The 12,359-nt window shown below is 46.0% G+C and overlaps 1 protein-coding gene across 2 annotated transcripts in view; it reads right to left on the bottom strand.

The window, feature by feature from the left end:
* The window catches only part of LOC144111521 (uncharacterized), an 81,146-nt gene that overhangs the window by 33,382 nt on the left and 35,405 nt on the right, over positions 1 to 12,359 (bottom strand). The window contains exon 1 of one of the 2 annotated variants that reach the window (XM_077644847.1): positions 6,348 to 6,535. The exons of the other annotated variant lie outside the window; for it this stretch is intronic. The gene's annotated coding sequence lies outside the window, so the exon portion shown is untranslated. Of the gene's footprint in view, positions 1 to 6,347; positions 6,536 to 12,359 lie in introns of those variants that run through there. 2 annotated transcript variants of the gene reach the window in all.

Below are 12,359 nucleotides of genomic sequence, written 5' to 3'. Positions count from 1 at the left end.
TATATTTTTATTCTCTGATGGGCCAAGTGCATTGCTTGTAACATACCTGGAGTCTGTTGCTGTTGGTGGTTGCGTTAAAGGGCAACTGCATTACTTCTTTAGAATTCCGCGCTATTCAAGGATTCAAATCTATATAGGCTGCAGGGGAAGCATGCCAACAGTTTTTGAGCTAGTGTTTAAAAAAGTGAAGTAAAAGACGATTAAATTTCAGGCTTCTCCTCACAGCCATGAAGGAGTGCGGAAAAGCTTGGTGTGCCGTCACAGAAAGTAAGATTTAATAATAATAATAATAATTGGTTTTGGGGGAAAGGAAATGGCGCAGTATCTGTCTAATATATCGTTGGACGCCTGAATTGCACCGTAAGGGAAGGGATAAAGGAGGGCGTGAAAGAAGAAAGGAAGAAAGAGGTGCCGTAGTGGAGGGCTCCGGAATAATTTCGACCACCTGGGGATCTTTAACGTGCACTGACATCGCACAGCACACGGGTGCCTCAGCGTTTTGCCTACATAAAAACGCAGCCCGCGGTCGGGTTCGATCCCGGGAACTCCGGATCAGTAGCCGAGCGCTCTAACCACTGAGCCACCGCGGCGGGTTAAGGTAAGATTTCAAATTTCCGCTTCCGCCAACAGCAACTTGTCGTGCCTCGTTGGATGCAAGCCAACCGCTCTTTGCGGCATTTGCCTTCGGTGGCGTTGGACCTCTTCCACGAAAACAAGCGCTTGAGTTTAAAATCTACGGGAACCGTCGGTAGCGCCGTGATGCGCCTCCCCCCCCCCCCCCCCCCCCCCCCCCCCCCCACTTGGCGCTGTACGCTGGGAAGAAGCTTGAAGGCCGTCGCGGTGTCAATCGGCGATTACGTCACCATTTCGAGTGCTAGCCCGAAAAGACTACGCATGATTTACCTGCAAGTTTCAAACATTCAACCCCTTATTGCTCGTCAATTTCTAAAACCTGTGCAGTTGCCCTTTAAGGAGCCGGCACGATGTTTTCCTTACTTTGATGACGTCGCCAATTTCTCCGCATAGGCTGTTTTTACGGCACGTGACCTTGGCTGCCCCGCCTCAGCTACAGCCAAGCCTACTTCAAAATTAATAGCAGGCTTCCCTGAAACATCTGGTACGTAGCAACCACATCTCCTCCGCTCTCCAGAGTCACGACTTCGGTTAAATGTAGTGCACCTTTTTTTGCTTCTTTTTCGTTATAGTTAGTTTTTTAAAGAATAAAATGCTACAGTTTCCACTTTCGGCACACTCAGGCGAGCATCGGCCCGAACTTGAAGCCGAAGCTTTAACAAACATTAATGACTGTTCCTTCCAAATGGCGTCCATCACCATCGATCAGCAGCCTGAACTGCCCACTTCAGGGCAAAGATCCCTCTCATAACCAGTATATCGAGCAAAGAATAAAACTTTCCCATATCATATAGCCCCGAATGTGATTCGAACCAGATCTAGTGCGAATAGAAAAGCTTCATTTCCCGATCCCGCCGACAACTAAATCTTCACCGCAACATCTCGCGCTACTGGCGGCTAAGTCGTTGTCTTTGTTATCTGTCATCCGTTCGCCCTGTGCTTTCAAATGCTGGGAGGCAGTTCTGAAGCTGCTAATGCTCTCTAGAGCACGGCGAATCAGTCTATAAAAAGAAGGCTCGCTTGTCGTCAACGGTAGCGTGACGCATCCGCACACAAAGGTGAGAAAGCGCCCGAACGCATCGCTAAGACCAAAGAGTGGACAGACGCTATACGACACGTCAGACTGAGAAAGCAGCGGGAGACTCTGAGAGTGCTGTCGAGCACGAAAATGGGCGAACGCCTGAACGCGGCGATGCGTAAAGCAGCAAAAGCGGCGAAGGACGTTGAGCGCGCAGTCCGGCTGATAGAGAAATGACTGACGGCGGTGGCTCGTCAAGCTGCGAAGGCAGCCAAGAAGGTCAAGTGCGCTGCCAGACATGAAGAATAGAAGGCGGTGGCATGTCCAGCAGGTAAAGGACCTGCAGCCGATACTAAAGCGCTGTTGTACCACCATCAATGAACCGTAAATTTGCTAAGCTTTATCTGCAGTGTAGTTCATGCTTACACATATATTTGCTCTCGACAAAGAGGCTGCTAATTGTTGCGCGTGGATTTCAGACTTCGTGATAAATTATGTTTTTGGATATAACGACGTACTTTGGTAGATACCCTTCAGGACATTTTAGTTCTTAATCATTCCGTGCTGACTTTCGCGTATTGTGTTTACTCTGAAAATATATATCTTTAGTACTTCTCTTACTGAATTCCCTATACAGCGGGCCTGCAATGTGCAATAAATTAAGGTTCTTTAACGTCAATGGGTTCATCTTCTTGGCATGCGCACTTATAATAACTTAGCGGTGTATCGTGCAATGCACGTCGCTAGCGCGTGTCCCGCCGTTCCCGCAAGATTTTCACCTGTGCCGGTGCGTGGTTGCCTTAAACCGCGAATGGAATCTGCTCGCATTGTCAGCAGTTTTCAATAGCACCTGGGTTAGTTCTCTTTTCCATGGCATTGGCGAATTCCAGGATCGTGTTTTGATTCAGACGGGGATTATTGTACGGAGCAATGGTCCTGAGTGCAAAAATCAGAAACAGGTGCACTGCGCCCTACGCAAGATAGCCTCATGAAAAAAATAAAGAAGAACATTTCGACATTATGACAATCGAATTCCGCCTGCATGTCGCAAATGCAAGCCGGTGCCTCTTCAGTAAGTCATGAATGTGTAAACTCAACTGAATGGATATTTTCTTTTTTTCCTTAGAAGTTAGGTTTCTGTAAAGATACGGGAGTCTCCACCTAGCGGCATCTAACAGGTTGTGACAGTGAAATGAGTTCCCATAATTTTTGGACGAGTGTGCATAATTTTTGTGAAAATTGCTGGCTGTCCTGTTTTTGTGAATATTGTAACCTGACTAAGTGTTCGCCTTTTTTTCTTCTCTTTGTGCATGTTAAGGTTTTCAACTGAGTCTGCTCCAATGTCTTGTAACGGCTGCCTGGGCCTCGTCAAGCTGTATGCCTACAGCTTTTAGTCCAGGCATCCAGCCAGAATTTTCTGAGAAATAAATGGAACTGAATATAATTTCAGCAGAGAATGGATCAGAAAGGCACCGTGGTCTCAAATTCCTGCAGATTAGATCATCCGTTTATATACAGGGCGTCCCAGCTAACTTTAGCCAGGGTTTAATATCACGCCGCGGCACTCTAAGACGACGTGACCAAATGCATGTTGCTGGCTATAGTATGGAATGAGTCGCACTATTTTTCGTATTGTGCTTAATTGCATGATTAGTCGAGATTAATTAACCAACTTTGCCAGCTACGATGGTAGACGAAGAATTACAATGAGGAAGTTGTAGAACGCCTCGGAAAACATCCGAATAAACAGTTTCTAACTTTCTATCCATTATGTATTAGCTTTTTTTTCGCTCACTACAGATGCCCGCGAAATACAACAGAATACCACGTGATATGGCCGCTTGCGATCCACGATTGCAGTGCTCTCAAACGTTCCGCGTATGAACGAGCGGACCATTTAGCCCGGTGTGCTGCCGCTTAAAAGACGATAGGGCAGCGACGCAGCAGTTCGTTGTGCGAAGTATACGCCAGCGGTATGGTTCCCTTACGGCGGTTCATGATAGCGACAAGCAGACACAGTCCTTATCGCTTTGCGCTCGCGTAAATCGCACAGCCAGCACCTGTGTCGCAGCCACGTCACCTTTTAAGCAGCAGCACACCCGGCTAGATGAGCTGTTGGTTTGTTGGGCGGAACGTTTGAGAGCGCTGCAATCACTGCGCGCAAGCGCGCATACCACGGGGCATTTTTTTGTACATCGCGGGCATCGGCAGTGAGCTAAAAAGGCTAATTGGTAATGGTTGGAAAGTTAGAAACTGTTCAGTTGGACGTTTCGCGGACCGTTCTACAACTTTCTCATTGGAATTTTTCTCTTATCTTCGTTGCTTGTGAAGTTGGTTAACTAATTACGACTAATTATGCAACTGAGCCCAATTAAAAAAAAACAGTATGAGTGGCTCCATACAATAGCCAGCAACATGCATTTGGTCGTGTTGTCTTAGAGTGCGGCGGCATATCTTTAAACGCTGGCTAAAGTTAGCTGGGACACCCTGCATAGTACCATACTGAGTTGGTGTTGGTGAGAACTTCTTATAACAGGCATCCGAGGTGTTAAAATTGGGGCCAATTTGTTTTGGATGCGCTGGTTTGGAATTTCGCATATGCGTGCTGGCAACCGCTGAACGGGCCTGTCATTTGAATTAATTAATATGGCCTAAGTTTTCCTACAAGTAAATAAACGTTGCAAAGGGTAAATGCTATATATAACTATAGATAATCAACTAAGCTGAGTACGGTATTGAAAGTGCAACTCAAGTGAAGATAAAACGCGACATAATTTTTATACGAAGACATTCTCATGTGCCAGTTCTGTTCTGTTGCGAGACCCACAGCTACACGGTGCTTAATTTGAATCGCTCAGTTCAAAAAGTCAAGTATATTTGGTGCCACCAATGATTTCAGAGGCTGAGCAAAGCTCACGCAGAATCCCTCCTATAGAACAATAAAAACACATTATCGGTAGTTGATACAACGACTAACTTCAATGATATCGTTTATGGTACGACAATATCATTCCTATACAGGCAGTGATGCTTACTCCTGATGCTGTGCCCACGCGCTGTCATTGCGGGGCAAAACAACTTCAATTCAATTATGTTGCCATAATTCCCATCATTTCCGTCTGACCTGCTTTCACTAATGCTGTTACGCTTAGCTGCTTATCGACCATCACGTACTCAGCAGGAAGAGCAACTTAGTTTAAAACGATTAGCCACTGCAACAAATATCAACAAGATTTTGTTACTGCTGAAAGTTCGCATCTTCAATATAGTGACCTCCTCGTGACAATGCAACTTGACCAAATTCATACATATTCCTCTTGTGCTTACCGCGGAGTACAAAAAGTTGGGTGTTTTCTGTTTCCGCAGGGCCCGGCCGTTGCCAAACTTCTTGTCTATAGTTTCTTTTTTGAACATTATAAGGGTTCGTTATACAGAAGGATCACCCGAGACATATCCCCCTGTTGCGAATGATTTGCACGTATGATGTGTGTACACTTTCCTTGTTGACTGTTTCGCACTTTTCCTGTGAATGACTCAGGTCAGAAAAAGAGGCGAGACATCGAATGAAGGTTACGTAATACGGCTTCCCTACAAGGGGCCTTGTTCACTACACGTAGTCTAATCACCTGCCTTCTCGGTCACTTTTAGTTTTTTCCTGTCATGAACCAGCACCTATCAAGACGAGGCTTTGTGGCATTCTTGTGTTCCTACTATATTGTTTCGTTTGGTTTGGTTTATGGGGGTTCAACGTCTCAAAGCGACTCGGGCTATGACGAACGCCGTAGCGGAGGGCTCCGGAAATTTGGACCACCTGGGGTTCTTTCACGTGCACTGACATGGCAAGTGCTTCTTTTAAGATGTTTGCTTCACTCAGCCGATACATGTTTACCCTTAAGATGCGGGCGGTTTTCCGGCAGCAGAAAATGTTTCGATCCGTGTAGATTTTCCGCTGACCCTTCTAACTGCATATTTATTTATTTATTTTAGTTACCCTCTTGGCCCAGAGGGCATTATAGGGGGAAGTGATGCAGTACAAAACATCAAAAAAGAAGAAAGGAACAGGCAAATTGAAATACAGGAGTGAACCAGGGATTATTCTCGTCTGAAAAGCACACCATAACGCGGGGTAACAAAAAGTAGTAACATCGCACGGGAAACATAGCTAAAGAGTGGCAGCACTCGTCAATGTTTGTCGTTAAAAACGAAGAAAGTAGAACACAATATGAAACCACATAAGCCACAAAACAATATAACTGAAAACTGTGAAACTAAATGACTTGCAAGAAAGAAACTTCTATGCGTCATAATGCAAGCATAGCTTGTTCCTGAAAACTGTGATTACTCGGTTACAAGCAGGCACAACTTTCCTCACAGGATGATCGACCATATACGGCCCACGTTTGTCATCACCCCCCCCCCCCCGCCCCCCAGTTCATGACACGTTGGATATGAATTTGCGGGCATAGCTTTGTAGAATAGATAAAAGGCATCATTCCTTCGCTGCAGTAAACGTGCCACTTCCAAGTTGGCAGCGCATCAGCACAGTTAGTGGCGTCGGTTCTGTAACGTTCCTCAACGCTTAGCCGTATCAGTTCAACCGCATCCAGTCGCGTTACCTGGAGGGGCACAAATCAGCGCGCATGGTATCTTGGTATCCATCGCCGCAACGTTCGTAGCAATCCGTCGTGCCACTCACCTTCAGCCGCGCGGCGCTTCGTCCCGCTACAACGGAGGCAACACATTTGATCGCCGGGGCGGGGCGCCAATTCGCCGTAGCGCAAGGCTTGCCGGCGGCGCGCCATTGGATTCCGGCCCCTGTGGGCGGGACCGCCATTGTAGCCAACTCCGTCGGCGAGTGTGTCGTCTGCGAGCTGCAACGGGCGCCGCCATTTTGGGAAGGAGAGGCGAGAGCCTTCTGCAGCGACGAGAACGAAAGACACACCGCGAGGGGGCGGCAGTGTGGAGGGCGCGGCGCGGAGAGAGTGGTAAGGAAGCGTCGACGCCGGCTGTACCCAATGGGAGCGGCAACTGAGCCGCTCGAAACATTCCCTCCTTTCGCTAGATTGCCGCTCCGCCGCCTTCTTGTGTGTACTTAGTTACAGGCTCGCCACCAGGGTTGCGCGGCAGCGCGCTCTGGCGGCGGAGAAGCACGACGGCTCTTGAGAGAGGGGAGAATGGCGGGTGTGCTTTCGTGAGTGAGGCTTGGAAGAACACAGGGGCTGCTCGGCGTATTGATAATCATCGGGCGGCGGGGTTTCATCTCTCTCCTTCTTCACTCTGCCACCGCGGCCGCTTCTGCTGTTGCCTCTGGAACAGTGCGGTGTCTTATGACGGCCGCAACTTGTGTGGACCGTTGGAGAGGGTGCGCGAAAGGAGGCTGCGCCGCAGCGACTCTCCCGAGTTGTTTGACGTTCTTTCGGCACGCGGACGCTGAATCGATGACTGCGGAAGTGGGAAACCGATCCGTCGGAGCCCTCGGGCTATGGGGGCGTTTAAGATGGATGAAGCGGAGTCTCCGGGTGCGCAGGCAGGGTGTCTTGGCGTGAATGCAGCGAAGGAAGGACGGGCGCCTCAACGAGTGTAGCCTTGTCGTCTGTTTAGGCTTAGATGGATTTCTTTTTTTTTTTTTGCCCGCTTTGGCGAAGCATAGGCTTTCGCCTGCAAGGAGAGAGACGCGGCTGCCACACACACCTTTGTCTGCTCCTCTGATGTCCTTCTCATCGGCTTCGTCCTCGTGATGGTAAACGCGAAGCGCAGTTGTAATAAGCATTAATAACGGAATCCGGTACGGAGCCTCCATCATAGCGGAGTGACATTTCGACCTCGGAATTGCCTTTGCCATCGCGACATACCTTGGGCTGTGCTTCTTGCTATTTATTTTTCATTTTCATGTGCCTTAGATGTAGGGGGTATGCGACTGTTATTTTTTTTTTCAGATACGAATCGAGTACGAATAAGTACCTTCAAATAGTGCGTAGAGAATCGATTAATGAAGCACCGATTCATTTATTCAGGAAAACATTTTCATTTGGCGATGCTGGATCATTGACTGTGTTGGAGAATGAGGCAGTTGGCCTTAGCGTTCGAAGCATTGCAATATCTGGAGGAATAGAGACCTGACCTATAGGAGAACACCTTGACTATATTTTCCTAATCACAAAAGGTCTGATGAATTCGATGATGGCGATGACGAAAAATATTTATTGGGTACAATTAAAAGAGTTTGCCCTATCCCAGTAGGGCCCTCAGTCCAGGGCTTCTGCAGCGGCTGCCGTAAGCCTGGCCCGGCCCACCGGCTGGCTCTGGCCATCCAAGTCCCTAGCTGAACAGAGAAGACCCGGATGGAACGAAATAAATGTGCTTACGACAATAAGAAATCCTGAATCACTCCAACGAAACGGGGCACAATAGTCGCGCGTTATCAAACATGGTGAAATGTAAAAATATCGCAAAAAAGTTCCCTTCAAGATCTTCATAACTATAGGCTGCATGGATTAGCAACCCAGATGCACGTGTCGCTGTCGGAGAATCTCCCATAAACTTACCCACAAAGAAGAAAATATGCTTCGAATGCGTTCCCGAATATTCGATCTGCGTCATATGTTCAAGTCCTTTCGAATATTCGCAGACAAGGGAGTGGAAACAGGTGCTCGTTATGACATATCTAACGGAAGCCAACAGTCACCGAAACCAGGAGCATAGGGGAGGGTTTTTTTTTAATTAGTAGTTTTCAACAATAGGAAACTAATAAAAGCAGAATAAAAACAACCACATGTAAGCCGCTGGTGGGATCCGAATCGAAGACCTCGAATATTCGGGATGCATGGAAGACAGAACTTTGGGATTGAATGCTAATATTTATTTATTTGTTTTCAATACTACAAGTCGTGAGACCACAGCAACTGGCGAACAAAGGTGAAAGACCAAATATAATAGTTGGTTTTGGGGAAAAGGAAATGGCGCAGTATCTGTCTCATATATCGCTGGACGCCTGAACCGCGCCGTAAGGGAAGGGGGAAAGGAGGGAGTGAAAGAAGAAAGGAAGAAAGAGGTGTCCGTAGTGGAGGGCTCCGGAATAAATTCGACCACCTGGGGATCTTTAACGTGCACTGACATTGCACAGCACACGGGCGCCTAAGACAGAAAACTAAAAATTTTGACAGATTTGCATGTCTGGCTGAGTTTGAAGACTTATAACATACACTTCACATCTCCAACCAAGAAACTAACTTAAACACCCGACGTTTCGGAGCCGGCCCGGCTCCTTGTTCAAGGGTGACTGGTAGCAGTATAACTATAGCATCTACTGCCCCCACTGTGTTGTGTGTGTACTGTGTAATGTTTATGGTAATGTTTATGATATGGCAAGGAAGTTATGGTAATTAAAATATTAGCAAAAACATTAATATATGTAGGAGTCGGGTGTAGCATCGCAATGGATACATCAACAAAATAACAGCAATCGGGCACCACAATAAAATAAGCTCCCTTCATGGTGAACTAAGAATACATTGAACTGTCGAGAGGTGATTGGACAACTAAAGATAACTACGCTCCTGATTAGTTGGTGTGGATTTTATCCATAGCGCGAACTGACATAATGAGTCGACAGTAATCATTGAAGGATCAAGGTGATTCCGTTCTCTGATCACGAAGGGGAAGTAACAATGCATAAACGGGCCAATACGGCATAAATTAAAATATTCTGTTATAGCGCGATTGTGTTTATGCCTCCATGATCGTGACTGCGGAAAATATATGTATTTTGATAGGTCTATCATGAGTATAAAGTTGTGACTCAGTTAAAATAAAAATTCGAGCGGGATTTGTTGTCTGGCATAATTTTCTGTACTGCACAATAATTTATTTGCTTGGAATGTTCTGAATACTCCCGCACTTATAGCTTTGCTTAAATTATTTCGTAATGTCAGAATGCGACAAAATTCTCTGCGCAATTACTCTACTGAGTGCGAAACATAGTCCTATCAGTGCGATCATTTCGAAAGTCCAGAAGTGTACGTGTTTAGCACTCTCCTCTATTCAAGACTTAAAAGGTTAAAAATTCACCGCCTTGAAATTAAGCACACGCGTGCACGCCAAGCTTGTAGGTTGTTTGAAAAGCTCGACACGTTAACTTAGCAAACGCGGTTCTGATAATGGGTCCCGAAGGCATCTGGAATAATGCAAGAGAGCCAGTTTGAAATCTCGACGTATAGAAAGGATATAGGACTGCCGCACGATAGAATTTCCTTATTCATAAGTTGGATTATGCGCAACGCATTTTGCCCAACTGCTGACGGAACAGACAAGGGTAGGGAAATTAGGGGTTCATTATGACATATATATGAAGGAAGCACACAATGATCGAAACTTAGGCAATCACAGGGTAATTGTTTTTTTATCATTTACAAATGAACAAAGAATTCTCCTATACGATATCTTGGTTTCAACGACCGCTGGTTTCCATCATACGTTGACGGAAGAGGAAGTTTTTTGATCAGGAAATATAAGTGTTGTTCGTACATTTTCCGAACTGCGCTCACATTTCCTGCTTGGAAAACTTATTCTTCTGCCTTACATTCCGAAGAAACCAACTTAACAGTTTGGAAATTCTCCCACTGGAGATTAAACTTCTGTGTAAGTCGTGTCCCGTTATTATGGGCGAGTATAATTACGGATGGCGGAAAAAAGCTAGGGAAGACGCGCATATTAGTCATGCATATTAAGCAACTCGCCATAATTTCTGCTCCGATTATGTAGATTTTTTCTAGGGAGCAAGCTTTTTCAATTTATTTACACCTCGTTAAAAATGTACAGAGCCCATTGTGGCCCAATAATGTTTGTCAGGTTAATAATAATAATAATAATAATAATAATAATAATAATAATAATAATAATAATAATAATAATAATAATAATTGGTTTTGGGGGAAAGGAAATGGCGCAGTATCTGTCTCATATATCGTTGGACACCTGAACCGCGCCGTAAGGGAAGGGATAAAGGAGGGAGTGAAAGAAGAAAGGAACATAGAGGTGCCGTAGTGGAGGGCTCCGGAATAACTTCGACCACCTGGGGATCTTTGAACTCTTTCCTTTCCTGTGTGCTGAGGGCAGCCCACGAGTGGATCTCATCGAGAAAGTGCAAATGTTTGAGCGATGGCCTTTTTTTTGTGGTTTCAAACATTATGTTCCAGGTCTATGTTGCCGTATCACGTGAATAGCTGTGAAGAAAACTTTCTTCAGTTTGTGCTACACCGAAACCCACAGTCAACAGCTGTCTGCCCAAATGAGTGCGTATACATATATATGTATTGCCTGGTTGTGGGGTGCATGTGAACAGCCGCAGTGGGAGATACGTCAAAGCACCATTGAACGTCATCACCCTACCCATAGAATATTATAGTCGCTCAAAACTGCCCCAAATTGTATTAAAGAAAATGGCGACTAGGAAGTTTAAAGGGAAGCTGAAATGGTAACCTGAGAATTCGAGGTTATTCAAGAATTCGATCCTACGTAGATTCAAAGGAAAGCACGCAAAGTATTTTTGCGCTAGAATTTAAAATGGTGACGTAATCGTCGATTAAGACGGCAAAGATGTTCAGGCTTCTCCTCGCTGAGTCGCGGAATTAAGTGCGAGGAAATTCGCAGTGACGTCATTATCGCCGAAACTTCTGATGTCCGCTGCATTCGCCTGCATGCTGCTGTGCGTCCTCCGATGCCGCCAAACAATGCTTTGTGAGTTTGACCTTCGATGGCGTTTGTTTTCTTCAATCAAACAACTGTTTCTTCGCTGGATACGTAGCGCTGTCGTATGTGACGTCATTATCGTGACCTCTAACCGTCGCTGTGTACACAGCAGAGAAGCCTCAACGCCGACAGAGTCTTATTCGGTGATTACGCCGCCATTTAAAATGCTACGGCAAATATTTCGCAGGCTTTAACTGCCTGTTTCGCACATTCGGCCATTTTAAACTCATCGAACTCTAAAATCTCTCCACACGCCCTTTAAGCTCCCCAGATTTTGCCCTACTACCACTGCAGTGCCCACTCAAAAGCAAATAAGCAGTTCCCGGGTTCGAACCCGACCGCGGCGGCTGCGTTTTTATGGAGGAAAAACGCTAATGCGCCCGTGTGCTGTGCGATGTCAGTGCACGTTAAAGATCCCCAGGTGGTCGAAATTATTCCGGAGCCCTCCACTACGGAACCTATTATCCTTTCTTCTTTCACTCCCTCCTTTATCCCTTCCCTTACGGCGCGGTTCAGGTGTCCAACGATATATGAGACAGATACTGCGCCATTTCCTTTCCCCAAAAACCAATTATTATTATTATTATTAGACCTAGCAGACCTAGCTAGATCATAAATGTTTTCCTTGTAATTTTTTTTCTTCACGATTCGTTATCACGGGTGACTCGCTTTGTGGACAGTTTTGAGCGGAAACCAGAGCGTCCACATTAAGGAGGCACGATAGTATACGCTTTCAAGAGCCCGTTTTCAACGCGGCAATTTCAATCGAGGCAAGGTACATTTGACTAAATGGAAAAGCTTAACCAGCAGTCTTAGTTAATATGAGACGTCAAGATGCTGCTAAAAAGTTCTTCAAGAGAGCGCCCCTCTTATGTTGCGAGGATTCTAACTGACGAACGCGAGTCAGCGGCAAAAATGGGATCACGCGTTAAAATAACACGAGGCGGCAGCAGTTCCTGCA

This window comes from Amblyomma americanum, chromosome 11 (assembly GCF_052857255.1).
Source record: "Amblyomma americanum isolate KBUSLIRL-KWMA chromosome 11, ASM5285725v1, whole genome shotgun sequence".
In the NCBI taxonomy this organism is placed as follows: Eukaryota; Metazoa; Arthropoda; class Arachnida; order Ixodida; family Ixodidae; genus Amblyomma; species Amblyomma americanum.
Note: the sequence above shows the minus strand (reverse complement) of the source record. Positions and strands in the feature narration are given on the sequence as shown.